This window comes from Bubalus bubalis, chromosome 3 (genome assembly GCF_019923935.1).
Source record: "Bubalus bubalis isolate 160015118507 breed Murrah chromosome 3, NDDB_SH_1, whole genome shotgun sequence".
Classification (NCBI taxonomy): Eukaryota; Metazoa; Chordata; class Mammalia; order Artiodactyla; family Bovidae; genus Bubalus; species Bubalus bubalis.
The window spans coordinates 62,840,377-62,861,964 of NC_059159.1; the positions used below are offsets into that span (position 1 = coordinate 62,840,377).

The window sequence follows — 21,588 nt, forward strand, 5'->3', positions numbered from 1 at the left end:
GCCTGGAAGGCTACAGTCCAAGGGTTTGCAAAGAGTTGGACACACACACACTATCTGTGTAACAAAATCACACATGTCAAAACTTTCTACGTTTTAGTAAACAACATAATGGAAAGGTCTGTCTCAAAAGAAACATCTGAGAGTGCTGATTAAAGCATATGTGGGAGCACACATATTTGTTATTGAAAAGATCCTGAAGTGGCCATGCTGGAAATCTAAGTGTCCAGCAATTGCAGAAAGCAAAGAAGATCATACATATTCAACCACAATGAAGAGATTAGAGGGAACACATGTTCATGTCCCATCTCTCAGTCAGTGCTTTCTTCCCATTCTATGGAAATATAACTTATATTTAACCCAGCAGAGTTAAAGGGGGGGGGGGAGAAAGACACAAAACCCTAGCTGATTATTCTTCTTAAGCAATTTCCTTGGTGCTTATTCTGGCTCAGAAGACCACATGGTACATAGCTAAATGGGTTTTCCAGTCCATATGAAGACTAATGGAGAAGAATTAGATATTAGAATTGATTGAGGGACAAAAGCCATGAAAATAGTTTCTTGAATTCCTGTTATTGAGATAGTACTCGATTTCTAAACAATTACCTCTTTGGATGACCTCATTTTATTCATAAATGGAAAATCAAAATTGACCACGTCATCAAGAAAGAGAAAAACCAAAGCAAGAGAAAATTAGAAACTCTTTTGGAAGTTAAATTTTCTCTTTTTCCAGAGCCAGAAACTCTATTTGAAACATGTCTATTTCATTCTTAAACCTCTGCATATCCTTCTCTAATTCTTCACTTACATACATTTCAGATGCACTGTGACTATTAGGTGGAAAAGAATCCCCATTTTCTAATTCGGGTTCCATGCTTTTATTGTCACTAGCGCTGCAATTATCTGCATGCAGTGGCTTCTGGAATCAGTCCTGTATTGCTTTATTTTTCAGATCAGTATTTTAACAACAGCAAGGGGAACGTGAATTTTTATTTGAATTCTATGTTTCATCTTACCAGGGTAGACAAACCACAGACTAGAATGGCATGCCTGTCCCATGTCTAATTTCCTATTAGTGGGATCTTGCCTCATATTTTGTGACATTTGCATATCAATCTCTTGGTCTTTAACTTTGAATATAGCTACCAGCTCCCCTACTTTTTTTATTTTCTGTATCATTATAAAAACTCTCTTCAATTTTCATAAACACATGTTCAATGTCTAGTTGATAATTTTCAAAGTCTACTTTATTTTTAGGGGGGGGGGGAACTTTGAAGATGACCCACAAGTCTATCCAAGGAACCCAGAGTTTACAGACCACAGACGAACATTTTTGAGACAGGGTTCTTTTTGTTCAGGAAATGCTTGGAATATTAGAGAGACAGATACTCCAAATGCATCTTTTTCCTCAAATCAGGTATATTAATTGTGAGATTAGGAGATATTTCCTTTTGGTTTGCTCCTTCCTTAGGGTTATCACGTAGTGGATCTTCCTCAGGACAAATGGTAATTTGGTATTCCTCACAAAATTTTACTGAACTTCTGCTTTAACTCATTTGTCATGGGTTTTAACTTATCTTTCCATTCTAATTTGCCTTGTTTCATATACATTTTCTCATACAGTACTACACCAGATATTGAAATTTACAGTTTTGCATACCTGTGCATAGTTTTTCTTATCTTCATCGTTTTCCTTGTTCTTCCTCTGTTATCATTTCCAAGTCTAGTTCTCTTGACAGATCTGCATGTTTAGTTAAAATTACTTAGAATGTTTAGATAAAAGACATACTCCTCATTTAAAACAGAGATCTAAAACATTGTATGAAGTGACAGATTAAATCAATCTTAATCTTCAGCTGAATATTTACTTATTTAAGAACTACTTCCAATGACCTAAAAACGTCAACAAACCATTTGGGAAATACCAGATGTCACCAAGTTACAGGCACACAAACAGCTCAAAGATTCAGTCACAGATTGATCCAAACAGCAGTGAACAAAACAATCAGAAACCAAACAAAATACAGGACAGACACATAAAGTCACCATATATGCTCTTCTCTACTTCATAACAGGACCTTTTTAACAACATGCCAAGCATCAACTGCAACATTATTCATGGTTTACAAAATTCCTCTTCCTTTTTAGCTTTTATCAGTTCCTTCATCTGAAATGCTTCCCTCTACTTTTCCGACAAATTACTTTTCATTTTTAAGGCTCAACCTGCTTTGTGAAGTTGTCTTTGATTACTGCCATCTTTGCCCTAATAAAGAGGTACGCCTTTCCTTGTAGCTCCCTTAGTACTTTAAAGATTTTTCTAGTGTATCTTTCTAGATTTTCCTAGTGATATAGATCTGAACTGTAAATTATTTCTTTACATGTCCATCCTTTTGGCTCCTAGACTGCAGAGGACAAGCTCTTAAAAGTCACCTCAGTATATATAGCATTTTTTGTTTTGTTTTGTTTTGTTAATTTATTTTTTTATTGAAGGATAACTGTTTTACAGAATTTTGTTGTTTTATGTCAAAGCTCAACATGAATCAGCCATCAGTTCAGTTCAGTTGCTCAGTCATGTCCAACTCTTTGCGACCCCATGAATCACAGCACGCCAGGCCTCCCTGTCCGTCACCAACTCCCAGAGTTCACTCAGACTCACGTCCATCGAGTCAGTGATGCCATCCAGCCATCTCATCCTCTATCATCCCCGTCTCCTCCTGCCCCCAATCCCTCCCAGCATCAGAGTCTTTTCCAGTGAGTCAACTCTTCACATGAGGTGGCCAAAGTACTGGAGTTTCAGCTTTTGCATCATTCCTTCCAAAGAAATCCCAGGGCTGATCTCCTTCAGAATGGATTGGTTGGATCTCCTTGCAGTCCAAGGGACTCTCAAGAGTCTTCTCTAACACCATAGTTCAAAAGCATCAATTCTTCGCCCTCAGCCTTCTTCACAGTCCAACTCTCACATCCACACATGACCACAGGAAAAATCATAGCCTTGACTAGATGGACCTTTGTTGGCAAAGTAATGTCTCTGCTTTTGAATATACTATCTAGGTTGGTCATAACTTTCCTTACAAGGAGTAAGCGTCTTTTAATTTCATGGCTGCATTCACCATCTGCAGTGATTTTGGAGCCCCCAAAAATAAAGTCTGACACTGTTTTCACTGTTTCCCTATCTACTTCTCATGAAATGATGGGACCAGATGCCATGATCTTAGGTACACATATATCACCCCTTTTGAACCTCCTTCTCTTCTTCCTCCCCATCCCACCCCTCTAGGTTGATACAGAGCCCAGTGTCTCTTATTCCATAATTATTTCTCTGGTTTCCACTCAGTACTAGGCACTGGAGTTTAATGAAAAATGTAGGGAAAGGTGTCAGGGATGGCTTTTCTAGAGATAATGCCTGAGTGCAGACTTACAAAGTTCAACAGAACAGAGGGCAGGAGAGGGAGAGCATTTCAGACTGTAGCAAGATGGGGAGAGAAACACACACACCACAGGGTAGATATTTGTCCAAAGTGAAGGGATGGGACTGACGAAGGTCATGGCATCCAGTCCCATCACTTCATGGCAAACATATGGGGAAACAATGAGAACAGAAACAGACTATTTTCTTGGGCTCCAAAATCAATGCAGATGGTGACTGCAGTCATGGAATTAAAGGACGCCTGCTCTTTGGAAGAAAAGATATGACAAACTTAGCATTTTAAAAGGCAGAGATGTTTCTGCCAACAAAGGTCCGTCTGTCTAGTCAAAGCAAAGGTTTTCCAGTAGTCATGTATGGATATGAGAATTGGACAAAAAAGAAGATTGAGCACAGAAGAACTGATGCTTTTCAACTGTGGTGTTCGGAAAGACTCATGACAGTCCCTTGGACTGCAAGGGGATCCAAGCAGTCAATCCTAAACAAAATCAGTTCTGAACGTCCATTGGAAAGACTGAAGCTGATGCTGAAGCTCCAGTACTTTGGCCACTGGATTCGAAGAGCTGACTCATTAGAAAAGACTCTGATGCTGGGAAAGGTTGAAGTCGTGAGGAGAAGGGAATGACAGATGATGAGATGGTTGGATAGCATCACCGACTCCATGAACGTGAGTTGAGCAAGCGCTGGGAGATGGTGAAGGACAGGGAAGCCCGGTGTGCTGTGGTCCCTGGGGCCGCATAGAATCAGACATGACTGAGTGACTGATCAACAACAACAGGGACAAGTGATGAGGGCACCAGCAGCAGTTCAGAATTCTAGTGCAAAGGACTGAAAGGACTAGAGATAGAGGGTCAGGCAGAAGTCAGATTATGAGAGCATCAATGGCACTTTAAGAAGTCTAGACATTAATGTGACTCAGAGTGCCTCATGGTCACGTGTGCTTTTGAGATTGGTGACTCTAAACACCATGGGAGGGAGGAATCTGAAGGGCATACAAATAACTGGAGGAAGGCGAATCTCAAGGCATTAATACTGGGAATAACAAGGTGATGCAGGCCTGAAGTGAGGGAGTGTTTACAGAAATATTTAGGATATAAAACTTTCAGGGTACAGTATAGAATAAATCTTTAAGAAACCAAAACATGTACAAATTCAGGGACCCTGAAGAATAAAATAACTGCTCGTTATTTTATAAAATGTATTGACTGAGAAGAAAATGATCAACATGAACTGACTGAAGTGGATTCTATCTATTTTTTAGTTTTCCTATCTCACATCGTCCAGTGTTGAAGGGACTCGTGTAGGCATTTTATTTGAACTTGTTTTTCCTGGACCTACCAAGCTCATGGAGAGACAAGAACAAATGACTCAGTTGTATAGATTAAAAGAAAAAAAGACAAAACACATTGAGTTTAGAGCCTGTAGTCACTATTCTAGGAGATAACTGAGAATATTCTATAAATGCAAGAGGAGGATAGAAAAGAAAAAAGTACAGGAGTGAAAAAAGAAACAGTGGATGATTTCTTGCCATAGTCCTGACCGTATGACTGATTACGGGTGCTAAATTAATTGGTATTTACAGACAACACATTATTAGACATGGTTACTCAATAGACTGGGCATCCTAGTAGAATCAGAATGACTTTCTATATACTGCTTTTAAGTGATACATCACTCTTTTATAGCAACCTCCCATGTGAACTCTTACTTCATTACAAATACTAAAACAAGGTGATATACTATGTGGACACAGCTGAGAAGGAGGTACTATGTAGCAAATGTCCCATGACTCCCATTCCCTCTGGGAAAGCCAATTCTAAACAATACGAAGTCACAGAAAACACAAGAAATATTTTAGTATTTGGTATCAGAGTTGCTTTTGCAGTTATACTGAATATAATCATAACTAATACTTATGAATTGACAGCCATATAAAAACATTGCTATGAAGTCCCGTTTTGAGAAGGCAGTCTCTAGATGGCTACCTAGTCTCTCAACTAGTGCCAGAGTTCTAAACATAATCCTGCTATCCATTCTCAGGTGTATGCTAAATTCTAGCTTAAACGAACTTACTTTTTCTTAACTCTCTTTGTTATTTATTGTATTACTATGCCTCTTGAGAAATCTGTATGCAGGTCAGGAAGCAACAGTTAGAACTGGACATGGAACAACAGACTGGTTCCAAATAGGAAAAGCAGTACGTCAAGGCTGTATATTGTCACCCTGTTTATTTAATTTACATGCAGAGTACATCATGAGAAACGCTGGACTGGAAGGAACACAAGCTGGAATCAAGATTGTTGGGAGAAATATCAATCACCTCAGATATGCAGATGACAGCACCCTTATGGCAGAAAGCAAAGAGGAACTCAAAAGCTTCTTGATGAAAGTGAAAGTGGAGAGTGAAAAAGTTGGCTTAAAGCTCAACATTCAGAAAATGAAGATCATGGCATCCGGTCCCATCACTACATGGGAAATAGATGGAAAACAAGTGGAAACAGAGGAAACAGTGTCAGACTTTATTTTTAGGGGCTCCAAAATCACTGCAGATGGTGACTGCAGCCATGAAATTAAAAGACGCTTACTCCTTGGAAGGAAAGTTATGACCAACCTAGATAGCATATTGAAAAGCAGAGACATTACTTTGCCGACAAAGGTCCGTCTAGTCAAGGCTATGGTTTTTCCTGTGGTCATGTATGGATGTGAGAGTTGGACTGTGAAGAAGGCTGAGTGCCGAAGAATTGATGCTTTTGAACTTTGGTGTTGGAGAAGACTCTTGAGCGTCCCTTGGATGCAAGGAGATCCAACCAATCCATTCTGAAGGAGATCAGCCCTGGGATTTCTTTGGAAGGAATGATGCTAAAGCTGAAATTCCAGTATTTTGGCCACCTCATGTGAAGAGTTGACTCACTGGAAAAGACTCTGATGCTGGGAGGGATTGGGGGCAGGAGGAGAAGGGGACGACAGAGGATGAGATGGCTGGATGGCATCACTGACTTGATGGACGTGAGTCTGAGTGAACTCCGGGAGTTGGTGATGGACAGGGAGGCCTGGCGTGCTGCGATTCTTGGGGTGGCAAAGAGTCAGACACGACTGAGCAACTAAACTGAACTGAACTGCTGGTCAGAAGGAGAATGCAAACACCTTGCTAAGAGGTATTGATTGGCTGTAGATTGCATAAAAAGAGTCAGCACAAGGTAGACTTTGCCACCAAATCTAATTTGGAACCATCAGAAGGAAGGTAAGACCATGACCAGGTGGCCCACAGCTGAGTGCTCTAGGCTTCTGCATTACCTTCTTTGCTTCCTCTGTTTCCTGGCAGCTCCGACTTGCATAGCTGACGGAGAGACTAATATCCTATTGGGAACACCGCTGCAGTCTTCATCTTTGTTTTATCTATTACTGTCTTCTGTCCAAATTTTGTGGATGCTGACTGAATTTTGGTCATTGAATGGGACACCAACGCACACTGACCATCAACTTTCAAATGCCTGGCTCTTTGACAAGTCTCATTATTGAGGCTCAAAGCAGCAGAAGCCCAATTTGAAAAATGTGAAAACAAAGTCTCCATTTATTAGAATGTGAGTAAGAATACAACTCTGACTAGCTTGTACAAAGTCTTTCTTCAGAGAATCAGTTCCATGTCCTCCTCTCCCCTCAAACTCACTAGTCCTTCACAGCTTACAGTATCTCACATGTCACCGCCATTCATGAAGAGATGTAAACCTGTGTGTCTCATTTCTTCTCCTTTTTAATTGCCTAGTATTACTGATTTTGATTCACTCAACTTCTATCACATATTCTGTATTCCATAAGAACTTTACCAATAATTATTTTTTCAATACCAGTTCAGTTCAGTCGCTTAGTCGTGTCTGACTCTTTGAAACCTCATGAACTGCAGCACACCAGGCCTCCCTGTACATCGCCAACTCCTGGACTCTACCCAAAATCATGTCCATTGTGTCAGTGATGCCATGCAACCATCTCATCCTTTGTCGTCCCCTTCTCCTCCTGCCCTCAATCTTTCCCAAAATCAGGGTCTTTTCAAATGAGTCAGCTCTTGGTATCAGGTGGCCAAAATATTGGCATTTCAGCTTCAACATCATTCCTTCCAATGAACACCCAGGACTGATTTCTTGTAGGATGGACTGGTTGGATCACCTTGCAGTCCAAGGGACTCGCAAGAGTCTTCTCCAACACTACAATTCAAAAGCATCTATTCTTCTGTGTTCAGCTTTCTTTATAGTCCAACTCTCACAACCATACATGACTATTTTTCAACATACAAATATATTATTAAGAAAATGTACATATACCTTATTTTACACTTAATTATACCAGAGATCAAATTGCCAACATCCGCTGGATCACAGAAAAAGCAAGAGAGTTCCAGAAAAACATCTATTTTTGCTTTATTGACTATGCCAAAGCCTTTGACTGTGTGGGTCACAATAAACTGTGGAAAATTCTGAAAGAGATGGGAATACCAGACCACCTGACCTGCCTCTTGAGAAATTTGTATGCAGATCAGGAAGCAACAGTTAGAACTGGACATGGAACAACAGACTGGTTCCAAATAGGAAAAAGAGTTCATCAAGGCTGTATATTGTCACCCTGTTTATTTAACTTATATGCAGAGTACATCATGAGAAACGCTGGACTGGAAGAAACACAAGCTGGAATCAAGATTGTTGGGAGAAATATCAATCACCTCAGATATGCAGATGACAGCACCCTTATGGCAGAAAGCAAAGAGGAACTCAAAAGCTTCTTGATGAAAGTGAAAGTGGAGAGTGAAAAAGTTGGCTTAAAGCTCAACATTCAGAAAACTAAGATCATGGCATCCGGTCCCACCACTTCATGGGAAATAGATGGGGAAACAGTGTCAGACTTTATTTTTCTGGGCTCCGAAATCACTACAGATGGTGACTGCAGCCATGAAATTAAAAGACGCTTACTCCTTGGAAGGAAAGTTATGACCAACCTAGATAGCATATTCAAAAGCAGAGACATTACTTTGCCAACAAAGGTTCGTCTAGTCAAGGCTATGGTTTTTGCTGTGGTCATGTATGGATGTGAGAGTTGGACTGTGAAGAAGGCTGAGTGCCGAAGAATTGATGCTTTTGAACTTTGGTGTTGGACAAGACTCTTGAGAGTCCCTTGGACTGCAAGGAGATCCAACCAGTCCATTCTGAAGGAGATCAGCCCTGGGATTTCTTTGGAAGGAATGATGCTAAAGCTGAAATTCCAGTACTTTGGCCACCTCATGTGAAGAGTTGACTCACTGGAAAAGACTTTGATGCTGGGAGGGATTGGGGGCAGGAGGAGAAGGGGACGACAGAGGATGAGATGGCTGGATGGCATCACTGACTCGATGGACATGAGTCTGAGTGAACTCCGGGAGTTGGTGATGGACCAGGAGGCCTGGCATGCTGCGATTCATGGGGTCACAAAGAGTCGGACATGACTGAGTGACTGGTCTGATCTGATCTGATCTGAATGCATATGTGTGGAGTCCAGAAAGATGGTACTGATGGATTTATTTACAGGGCAGCAATGGAGAAACAGACAGAGAGAACAGACTTAGAGACACGGGTGAAGGGGAAGAGGGGAGAGGGTGAGATGGATGGAAAGAGTAACATGGAAAATAACAATTCCATATGTAAAATAGATAGCCAATGGGAATTTGCCCTATCACTCAGGGAACTCAAAGAGGGGCTCTTCAACAGTTTAGAAGGGTGGGATGGAGAAGGAGATTGGAGAGGGGTTTGCGGGGGAGGGGACATGGGTGTACCTAAGACTGATTCTTGTTGATGTCTGACAGAAAACAACAAAATTCTGGAAAGCAATTATCATTCAAGAATAAATGAATTTTTTACAACCCTATTTGAACATTCACATGGCTTACTGTCTCTTTCCCTGTAAACAGCACACTAATGACTCTAACTTCTTATCTATGTCTTCTGGAATGGCAGGTAAAGATTAAAGGAAAGAACTAGATATAAAAAAGGAGTAAAACTATGATTAACCAAGTTGAAGGTTTAAAAGTTTTCAAATACATTTATGATGATCAACAAGGACTCAATATTCACATCGGGGGGAAAAAAAAACAACTAAAAAAATTAAGTAACCACAATGACTAACTTTTCTATATGGAAGAATTTACATGTTAGTTTCACATGTATAACAAAAATTGACATGGTAATTTAACATCTATAAACACTGAAATTAATAAGGTTTCTTAAAACTAATATGGGGGTGGGGGGCGTGGTCCTAAGACGGTAGTGGAATAGGATAGGCAGAATAGACAGGAGTCTTAAAAGGGGAGAAGTTTCCAAACATCAGGAAACACTCTCACCGCTGGGTCTGTGGGGAGTTTTGGAATCTCAGAGGACAGCATAACCGGGAGGAAAAATAAATACAAAAGTAAATAAAACCCACAGATCATGTGCCTAAGTGGAACTCCCTGCACTTGCATCCACTATCAGCAAGTGGGACAGGGAGGTGCAGGCTGCACTGCTTAGGGTAAGGACTGGGCCTGAATGCCCTGAGGGAGCAATCTTAGGGAACTAACATGAGATAGCAACCCAAACTGTGGGATAGCCGGGGCGGGGGGGTGGGGAGAGAGAGAAGTATCCTGCGAAAAGCCCTAACCGAAGGCACTGCCAGGCCCACTCAAAAAACAAAGGACTGAGTGAATACCAGAGGAGAGCTAGATGGCTGCGGGTTGGCCCATCCCCCACTGGAGACAGGGAGGCAGGAGTGGGGCAGCCAGAGCTGGAAAGATGCAAACTCGGCCCCAGAGAGGCATCCTCTACCAAGCTGCAAGCAGGCACCCAGTCGCTAATCAAACCCCCTTGGGATTCTGGATGGTTGACTTCTACCAGGAGGGTCGCAGCCAGAGATCAGCTCCCCAGAAGAGAAATATGGCACACTGGAGATGGGCGCACCCTCTGCCACCCAGGAAACCGAGGGGCTGGGACCAGGGAGGTGATAGGACACATTCCCCACCTGGGGAGACAGCACTCACCAAGCACCTGGTTGTCTGAGATGCTCGGACCTGGGAAGGGCACAAAACGCAGGTCCAACAGAGTCTGCCCCTTTGTGGACTACCTGAGAACCTGAACCTGAGCAGCTTAGACCTTGGAAGTGCACCCAACCCAGGGCCCACCTCAGATAGTTCCCTGGCAGAGCATTCTAGAGCCTGAGAAGTGTAGAGTGGGAAAGTGCATGCACCATGTGGCCAAGACACTGCAAGCACTCCCCACACATGCCAGTGATATTTGTTTGCAGTCTCCCTCTGTCCCCACAGCAGTACTGAACAAGTGAGCCTAAATAAGTGACCACCTTTGCCCCCTTGTGTCAGGACAGAAATTAGACACTGAAGAGAACAGCAAACGGAAGAAGCTAAAATATACAGAGGGAACTGCTATGGAAGTGACAGGCCCAACAGATTAAAACCCTGTAGTTAGCAGCGACTACATTGGAAGGGGCCTATAAATCTTGAGAAGTATAAGCTAGATCAAGGAACTACCTGAAACTGAACTGACCCCACACTGCCCATAACAGCTCCAGAGAAATTCCTAGATATATTTTTACCATTATCATTATTTAAATATTTAATTTTTTTAAGTTATCTATTACTCTGTCATGGTATTTGTATGCTGAGACCTGGAGACTGGAGTCAATGAGAAGAGGGATGCAGGGGACCCAAGTCTCGAGTAAAACAATGGTGCTTTTTTTGCAGAAAATCATGTTTATATATCTTCATACAAGGCAGCTTTAGGCAGTAAAAAATGGAGCAAAAACAAAGCCAAGCGAATAACAATATTCGAAGGGCCAGAAAGCATTGCATGTCCTGAGTGAGAGGGTAATAACTGAGCAGATCACTTTTGAGTGAGGTCAATGGAGGGAGTCAATGAAGGGACCAAGCAGGTGCCCTTTCTCAGGATCTCAGTCCCAGGAACTGTGTGAAGCTCTGCTTGTTCCTGCAGCAACTGATGAAGAATAGAGAATCCTTGAGAAATGGCACACAAAAGAAAAGAATAATATATTGGATTCCTTAAAGCTGAATGTCCCCTGACATTACTCCTTTAATTTTCATTTTTATAACCTATTACCTTGCAAAAAAAAAAAAAAGACCCTATTTTTAAAGCAAACTTCATATATATATTTCATAATTTTTGTGACTTTGTTTTGTTTTTCTAATATTGTATTTTTCAGAGTCTAACCTCTACTCTAGATTTTTAATCTTTGCTTTTCGGTATTTGTTATCAATTTTGTGCCTTTAAGAACCCAAACTTCAGTACGCATTTTTACTTGGGAGTGTGACTACTGGCTTGAATGCTCTCTTCCCTTTCTGACTCTGCTTTGTCTCCACCAGGTCGCCTCTATCTCCTCCCTCTCCCTTCTTTTCTCTACCCAACTCCGTGAATCTCTTTGTGTGTTCCGGACTGTGGAGAATACTTAGGGACCTGATTAGCGCCTGGATCTGTCTCTCTCCTTTTCATTCACCCTTTTCTCCTCCTGGCCACCTCTGTCTCCTTCCTCCCTCTTCTCTTCTCTTTGTAACTCCGTGAACCTCTCCAAGGGGTCCAGACTGTGGAGAGCACATAGGGAATTGATTACTGGCTAGCTTGCTCTCTCCCCTTTTGATTCCCCCTCTCCTACTCCTGGTCACCAGATCTACCTCCCTTCTCCGTCTTCTCTTCTCCATGTAATTCTGTGAACTTCTCCAGGTGTTCCTCACTGTGGAGGAGCTTTTCATCATTAACCTAGATGTTTTATCATTGGTTCTGTATAGATGGAGAAGTCTTGAGGCTTCTGTAAGAATAAGACTGAAAACCAGAGGCAGGAGCCTTAAGTCCAAAACCTGAGAACACCAGAGAACTCCTGACTCCTGGGAACATTCATTGATAAGAGCTCATCCAAAAGCCTCCATACCTACACTGAAACCAAGCATCACCCAAGAGCCAACAAGTTCCAGAGCAAGACAAGCCACACAAATTCTCCAGCAATGCAGGAACATAGCCCTGAATTTCAATATACAGGCTGCCTAAAGTCACACCAAACCCATAGACATCCCAAAACTCACTGCTGGACACTTCATTGCACTCCAGACAGAAGAAATCCAGCTCCACCCACCAGAACACAAGATACCCTAACAGACACAATATTCCCTAACCAGGAAACCTTGACAAGCCAACCATCCAACCCATCCACAGCGAGGAACCTCCACAATAAAGAGGAACCACAAACTTCCAGAATAGTGAAAGGCCACCCCAAACACAGAAATCTAAACAAGATGAAAAAGCAGAGAAATACTCAGCAGGTAAAGGAAGATGATAAATGCCCACCAAACCAAACAAAAGAGGAGGAGATAGGGAGTCTACCTGAAAAAGAATTTAGACTAATGATAGTAAAAATGATCCAAAATCTTGAAAACAAAATGGAGTTATAGATAAATAGCCTGGAGACAAGGACTGAGAAAATGCAAGACATGCTTAACAAGGACCTAGAAGAAATAAAAAAAGAGTCAATCAATAATGAATAATGCAATAAATGAGATCAAAAACACTCTGGAGGGAACCAATAGATGAATAGTGGAGGCAGAAGATAGGATAAGTGAGGTAGACGATAGAATGGTAGAAATAAATGAAGCAGAGAGGAAAAAAGAATGAAAAGAAATGAGGACAACCTCAGAGACCTCTGGGGCAATGCTAAACGACCCAACATTCTAATCAGAGGAGTCCCAGAAGAAGAAGACAAAAGGAAAGGCCATGAGAAAATACTTGAGGTGATAATAGTTGAAAACTTCCCTAAAATGAGGAAGGAAATAGTCATTGAAGTCCTAGAAACCCAGAGAATCCCAAACAGGATAAACCCAAGGTGAAACACCCCAAGACACATATTAATCAAATTAACAAAGATCAAACACAAAGAACAAATATTAAAGGCACCAAGGGAAAAACAACAAATAACACAAAAGAGGATTCCCATAAGGATAACAGCTGATCTTTTGATAGAAACTCTTCAGGCCAGAAAGGAACAGCAGGACATACTTAAAGTGATGAAAGAGAAAAACCTACAACCCAGATTACTGTACCCAGCAAGGAGCTCATTCAACTGTGAAGGAGAAATCAAAAGCTTTACAGACAAGCAAAAGCTGAGAGAATTCAGCACCACCAAACCAGCTCTTCAACAAATGCTAAATGATCTTCTCTAGACAGGAAACACAGAAAGGGTGTATAAACTCGAACCCAAAACAACAAAGTAAATGGCAACGGGATCATACTCATCAATAATTAACTTAAATTTAAGTGGGTTGAATGCCCTAACCAAAAGACAAAGACTGGCTGAATGGATACAAAAACTAGAACCCTATATATGTTGTCTACAAAAGATCCACTTCAAAACAGGGGACATGCCGGGGCCCAGCCCCAGTGGATCCAGGGAACTCGAAGGTGGGACAGCATTGGAATTGATCAGGAAACAATAGCTTAATTAAATATTAACTAGAAATATAAAGAGTGGCTAAGTAAGAATAGCTCAATGAGAAAATTCAGTGGAGAAAAGAGGCTGAAAAACTTGGTTTACATGGAAAGCCAATAAAATTCCAAGACAAGGAATTTGCATCACCTACATAGGCCACAGGCGTCCTCCCATTCTCCCGAAGGAGAGGAGACACTATGGCCTCCCCAGTCAGATCTTAGAAGCCCAGGTAAAATTAGTAGGCTTGGTGAGCCTCCACGCTCCAGATGGGAATTCAGCCAGAAGGTGAGAGAAAGAACGACATGAGGAGATCAGTCTTTCTGGGAACTGATCCATTTCTTTATTTTTCAGGTCTGCTTTTATACACAGAGATGAAACACGAGGGTCACGCGGGGTCAGCAGTCCTGACTTTATCAAAATCAGTTGCTTCATACAAATGTATACAAAGGTCTTAGGGGTGTTACATCATATTCTGGCCAGGGGGCCTGTTAACAATTCATGACCCTCTCCTTGTGATAACAGTCAGTCAACCAGAACACTTATTTCTCCAGGGGTGATTTATTCCTAAAACAGATGCCACCTTCCGAAAGCACCAGATAAAGTTACATTCCTATAGGGTGAGGGTGTAGTGGGTTTTAATTAAGGAAAGAATTTGCTTAGCCTAAGGTCTAATGTGATTAATATCAAAGGTTAATACTTATTTCTTCTATATATTCATTACTGTGTATAAGGGCAGGGGATGTGGAGACTTAGCAGCAAACATTGGCCCAACAAGTGAAAAACCCTTCACCAATACAATTTTTAATCAGCCCACTATACTACACTAATAATTTCCTAACTTCTCAAAAGAATCTGTTTTTAGAAGGTTTAAAGCATCTCGTGCCTTTCACGGTTGGGAGGCTGTGAACAATCACATGTGGCCGGACAAACTTGTCAGGCAGGCTAGAGAATCTTCAGAGGAGTTTGTAGGTTGAAACACTCCTGTCACGCCCAGGAATTATTATTAACTGGAGCTGTGAGTTAACTCCTTCTCCGAAAGAGGTGGTGGGGAATAGCCCCACATAAAGTCAGAGGTGTAGGTGAGAGCACAAGGCAGTAAAGTAGGCAGACTCTGGTTTTGGGTATAGATGCTCAAGAATTTCCAGGGGGACTTCTGAGGCTTGATCCCACCTTTGCGTATGCCAGGCCTCCGTCCTCATGACCTTTGCCATGGGCGGAGTTCCTCACGCTGGATCCTGGAAAGGACACACACAGACTGAAAGCGAAGGGCTGGAAAAAGTTACCTGATGCAAATAGAGACCAAAAGAAAGCAGGAGTAGCAATACTCATATCAGATAAAATAGACTTTAAAATAAAGGCTGTGAAAAGAGACAAAGAAGGAAACTACATAATGACCAATGGATCAATCCAAGAAGAAGAAATAACAATTATAAATATGTATGCACCAACATAGGAGCACCACAATATGTAAGGCAAATGCTAACAAGTATGAAAGTGGAAATTAACAATAGCACAATAATAGTCGGAGACTTTAACACCCCACTCACACCTATGGATAGATTAACTAAACAGAAAATTAACAAGGAACACAAACTTTAAATGATACAATGGACCAGTTAGACCTAAATGATATCTATAGGACATTTCACCAAAAAACAATGAATTTCACCATTTTCTCAAGTGCACATGGAACCTTCTCCAGGATAGATCACATCCTGGGTCATAAATCTAGCCTTGGTAAATTCAAAAAGAAATTGAAATCATTCCAAACATATTTTCTGACCTCAATACAGTAAGATTAGATGTCAATTACAGGAGAAAAACTATTAAAAATGCCAACATATGAAGGCTGAACAACACGGTTCTGAATAACCAAAAAAATCACAGAAGAAATAAAAAAAAGAAATCAAAATATGCATAGAAACGAAGGAAAATGAAAACAAAACAACCCAAAACCTATGGGACACTGTAAAAGCAGTGCTAAATGAAGGCTTATAGCAATACAGGCTTACCTCAAGAAACAAGAAAAAGTCAAATAAATAACCTAACTCTACATCTAAAGCAACTAGAAAAGGAAGAAATGAAGAACCCCAGGGTTAGTAGAAGGAAAGAAATCTTAAAAATTAGGGCAGAAAGAAATGCAAAAGAAACAAAAGAGACCATAATAAACAAAGCTAAAAGCTGTTTCTTTAAGAAGATAAATAAAATTGACAAACCATTAGCCAGACTCATCAAGAAACAAAGGGAGAAAAACCAAGTCAACAAAATTAGAAATGAAAATGGAAAAATCACAACAGACAACACAGAAATACAAAGGATCATAAGAGACTACTATCAGCAACTATATGACAATAAAATGGACAACTTGGAAGAAATTGACAAATTCTTAGAAAAGTATAACTTTCCAAAACTGAACCAGGAAGAAATAGAAAATCTAAACAGACCCATCACAAGCATGGAAATCGAAACTGTAATCAGAAATCTTCCAGCAAACAAAAGCCCAGGACCAGACGGCTTCACAGCTGAATTCTACCAAAAATTAAGAGAAGAGCCAACACCGATCCTACTGAAACCCTTCCAGAAAATTGCAGCGGAAAGTAAACTTCCAAACTAATTCTAGGAGGCCACCATCACCCTAGTACTAAAACGAGACAAAGATGCCACATAAAAGAAAACTACTGGCCAATATCACTGATGATCATAGATACAAATATCCTTAACAAAATTCTAGCAAACAGAATCCAACAACATATTAAAAAGATCATACATCATGACCAAGTGGGCTTTATCCCAGGGATGCAAGGATTTATCAATATCCACAAATTAATCAATGTAATACACCACATTAACAAATTGAAAGATAAAAACCATATGATTATCTCAATAGATGCAGAGAAAGCCTTTGACAAAATGCAACATCCATTTATGATAAAAAAAAAAAACTTTCCAGAAAGCAGGAACAGAAGGAACATACCTCAACATAATAAAAGCTATATACAACAAACTCACAGCAAACATTATCCTCAGTGCTGAAAAATTGAAAGCATTTCCCCTAAATTCAGGAACAAGACAAGGGTGCCCACTCTCACCACTACTATTCAACATAGTTTTGGAAGTCTTGGCCACAGCAATCAGAACAGAAAAAGAAATAAAAGGAATCCAGATTAGAAAAGAAGTAAAACTTTCACTGTTTGCAAATGACATGATCTTCTAAATAGAAAACCGTAAAGACGCCACCAGAAAATTATTAGAGCTAATCAATGAATATAGTAAAGTTTCAGGATATAACATTAACACACAGAAATCCCTTGCATTCCTATACATGAACAATGAGAAAACAGAAAAAGAAATTAAGGAAACAATTCCATTCACCATTGCAATGAAAATAATAAAATACTTAGAATATACGTACCTAAAGAAACAAAAGACGTATATATAGAACATAATAAAACACTGTTGAAAGAAATCAAAGAGGACACAAATAGATGGAGAAATATACCATGTTCATGGATTGGAAGAATCAATATAGTGAAAATGAGTATACTACCCAAAGCAATCTATAGATTCAATGCAATCGCTATCAAGCTACCGATGGTACTTTTCACAGAACTAGAACAAATAATATCACAATTTGTATGGAAATACAAAAACTTCGAATAGCCAAAGCTATCTTGTAAAAGAAGAATGGAACTGGAGGAATCAACCTGCCTGACTTCAGGCTATACTACAAAGCTACAGTCATCAAGACAGTATGGTACTGGCACAAAGACAGAAATATAGATCAATGGAACAAAATAGAAAGCCCAGAGATAAATCCATGCACCTATGGACACCTTATCGATGACAAAGGAGGCAAGAATATACAATGGACAAACGACAACCTCTTTAAAAATGGTGCTGGGAAAACCGGTCAACCATTTGAAAAAGATGAAACTAGAACACTTTCTAACATCATACACAAAAATAAACTAAAAATGGATTAAAGGTCTAAACATAAGACCAGAAACTATAAAACTCCTAGAGGAGAACATAGGCAAAACACTCTCCGACATAAATCACAGCAGGGTCCTCAATGACCCACCTCCCAGAGTAATGTAAATAAAAGCAAAAATAAACAAATGGAACCTAATTAAACTCAAAGACTTTTGCACAACGAAGGAAACTATAAGGATGGTGAAGAGCCTTCAGAATGGGAGAAAATAATAGCAAATGAAGCAACTGACAAACAACTAATCTCAAAAATATACAAGCAGATCCTGCACCTCATTCCAGAAAAATAAACGGCCCAATCAAAAAATGGACCAAAGAACTAAACAGACATTTCTACAAAGAAGACATACAGATGGCTAACAAACACATGAAAAGATGCTCAACATCACTCATTATCAGGAAAATGCAAATCAAAACCACCATGAAGTACCATCTCATACTGGTCAGAATGGCTGCTATCCAACAGTCTACAAACAACAAATGCTGGAGAGAGTGTGGAGAAAAGGGAACCCTCTTACATTGTTGGTGGGAATGCAAACTAGTACAGCTACTATGGACAACAGTGTGGAGATTCCTTAAAAAATGGAAATAGAACTGCCATATGACCCAGCAAACCCACTGCTGGGCATACACACTGAGGAAACCAGAATTGAAAGAGACACATGTACACCAATGTTCATCGCAGCACTGTTTATAATAGCCAGGACATGGAAGCAACCAAAATGTCCATCAGCAGACGAATGGATAAGAAAGCTGTGGTACATATACACAATGGAATATTACACAGCCATTAAAAAGAATACTTTTAAATCAGTTCTAATGAGGTGGATGAAACTAGAGCCTATTATAGAGCATGAAGTAAGCCAGAAAGAAAACCACCAATACAGTCTGCTAACGCATATATATGGAACTTAGAAAGATGGTAATGATAACCCTATATGCGAGACAGCAAAAGAGAAACATGTAAAGAACAGTCTTTTGGAGTCTATGGGAGAAGGCAAGGGTGGGGTTACTTGAGAGAATAGCATTGAAACATGTATATTATCATATGTGAAACAGATCGCCAGTCCAGGTTCGATGCATGAGACAGGGTGCTCAGGGCTGGTGCACTGGGATGACCCAGAGGGATGGGATGGGGAGGGAGGTGGGAGGGGAGTTCAGGATGGGGAACACAGATACATCCATGGCTGATTCATGTCAGTGTATGATAAAACCACTAAAATATTGTAAAGAAACTAGCCTCCAGTTAAAATAAAAAAATAAATAAATAAAAATAACGTGGAATGTACATGTTGCTAGAGATATTTTTAAAAGAAAAAGTATCTTCCACAGATAATTTTATAAACACTGGTGGTAATTTTTCTTTACTTATGATTTAATAATAACAAGTAGTCTATATAAGGAAAAAGCATAAATAGTGATTTCATTCATTTAATGTATGTAATTACCCATTATTTGCTGACATTCAGAAAAAAGAAATCAGACTCTTTCCAGAGGAAAAAATATATTTCTACATTTCTTCTTTCAGACAGTTACAGCTGCAATTTTTCTCATTTAATGAAGAGAGATTAAGAATCTCATTTATAAAATTATCAATTAAAATTTTAGTAAAAAGAATAGATAAAATGCTTATGTATTTCCTCTTTATTTTCAGAAAGATCTAAAACACCCACCAAGGTTATAGCAAACAGTAAAAAAATTAAATAAGTACATTAAGTATTTAGCATCAAACAGGACTGAGAGACTGAACTGAAGTTAGAAACCACAAGAAACAGAAGGGCCAGAAGTTCTTAATTCATAATACATCTCTGAAGGCCTAAAACAGGGCTCATCTTGAATTATCTCTAAATGAAAGTTTTGCTAGCTTAAATAGAAGACATCACTTCATTAATTTCAAAGTGAGAATTTTTTTTAAAAAAGAGAAATCACTTCAAATTAAAATGAACTTCCAGAGGGAACTATATAATATATATATACACATATATGTATACACACACACACACACATATATATATATATATAGATAGATACATAGATAGATACACACATACATATACAAGAAATAACAAATCACATGCTATACACCTGAAACTTACAAGGTAATTTAACAGACTATACTTTAATTCAACGAAAAAACAAGAACCACCAAAACACTCAAATAGAAACTGGAAAAAAATAAGGAAAATATTTTTTTTAGTTCTTCATAAAAACCTTCTATATGACATTCAAAAGAGTATGAGCATTGTTTTTTTTACAAACTCACTCTCTCGTCTTGAGTTGAATTGCATGCACTGACTCGACTGTAACCCCGAGGATCTACTCTAAACACGAAGAGAGGTGTGACAGCCCTGCGGCACCTCAAGCAAAAGCCCTAGATCCCTATGTCAACTCGACAGGAAGCCTGACACCCGTTTTACACCTTGAGAGGAAAGCGGAGTTCCATGTCTCCACACGAGACGAGGGATGACTCCCCTGTTGAAACTCCATAGGAACCCCGAGAGCCATGTCAGACCTGGAGAGGAGCACTGAGGTTCCAGCCTCAACTCAAGGAGGCCCTAGGCCCCTGCACCGACTGGAGAGGAATCCCAAGAAGCCCCTCACAACTCAAATGGAGGCTTGACTTTTCACAGGCAAGACGAGCGGGTCCCTGAGGTCCCCGTTGGAACTCGAGAGAAACTTCAAGCATCCTGCTGCAACTCGAGAAAAACCAGGAGATTCTCCCCTCAATGCCAGATGAGGCCCTTTTCCGCTGCAGCATCTCAGAGAAATCACCTTCCCTCTTGAGCCTCGAAAAGGTACTTGACACCTTTTATGAACTCAAGAAGTTCCCTGATATACCCGTCTGCACTCCAGAGGAACACCGAGTATCCCAACAAAACTCAAGAACAGACCCGTTTTTCCCTCCTCATCTCGAGATGAGGGTCCTTTCCCTGCTTCGTATGTAAAGGAATCCCGACGTTCCCGTTGCACCTCAAGAGGAGGTCGGTCTCACCCTGAAACGCCAGAGGAACTCCAGGGATCGTTCCACAATTCAAAAAGACCCTGATGTCCATGTCCACTCAAGATAAGGCCTTATTCCCCTGCAACGACTCAAATGCGATCCCAAGTATCAACTCACAACAGGAAGGAAGGACTGAGAGCACCGTGGCATCTCTAGAAATAGGACCAGATCCAGACCTCAGCTCAACAGGAGGCCTGACACCCCTTTTACACCTCGAGAGGGAGGTGCAGTTCAATGCCTCAATACGAAATGACATCTGACTCCCCAGTGGAATCTCCATAGGAACCCCGAGATCCATGTCAGAACTGGAGAGGAACAACGAGTTTCCCGCCAAAATTCGACATGAGGCCCTAGGCCCTGCAGCAACTTTAGAGGAATCCCGAGAGGACCCTCACAACTCCAAAGGTGTCCTGACTTCCCAGAAACAAGATGACAGGCTCCCTCAGGTCCCCGTGGCAACTCGAGAGGACCCTAACTACAGGCTGCAACTCAAGAAACACCTTGAGATTCCCGCTTCCGTGCGAATTGAGACCTCATTCCCCTGTCCTCCAGAGCAATCCCACGCTCCCCCTCGCAACTGGAATAGAGACTTGACTTCCCTGAGGCAACACGAGAGGCTCCCTGAGTTCCCTGTGCTACCTGGAGAGGAATCTTAAGCCTCCCACCGCAACTCAAAAAAACACAG

At 40.6% G+C, this 21,588-nt stretch overlaps 1 pseudogene; it reads right to left on the reverse strand.

The window, feature by feature from the left end:
* Nucleotides 1–20,407, reverse strand: part of LOC123465530 — a 46,780-nt pseudogene extending 26,373 nt beyond the window's left edge.
* Nucleotides 20,408–21,588: the final 1,181 nt, after the last annotated feature.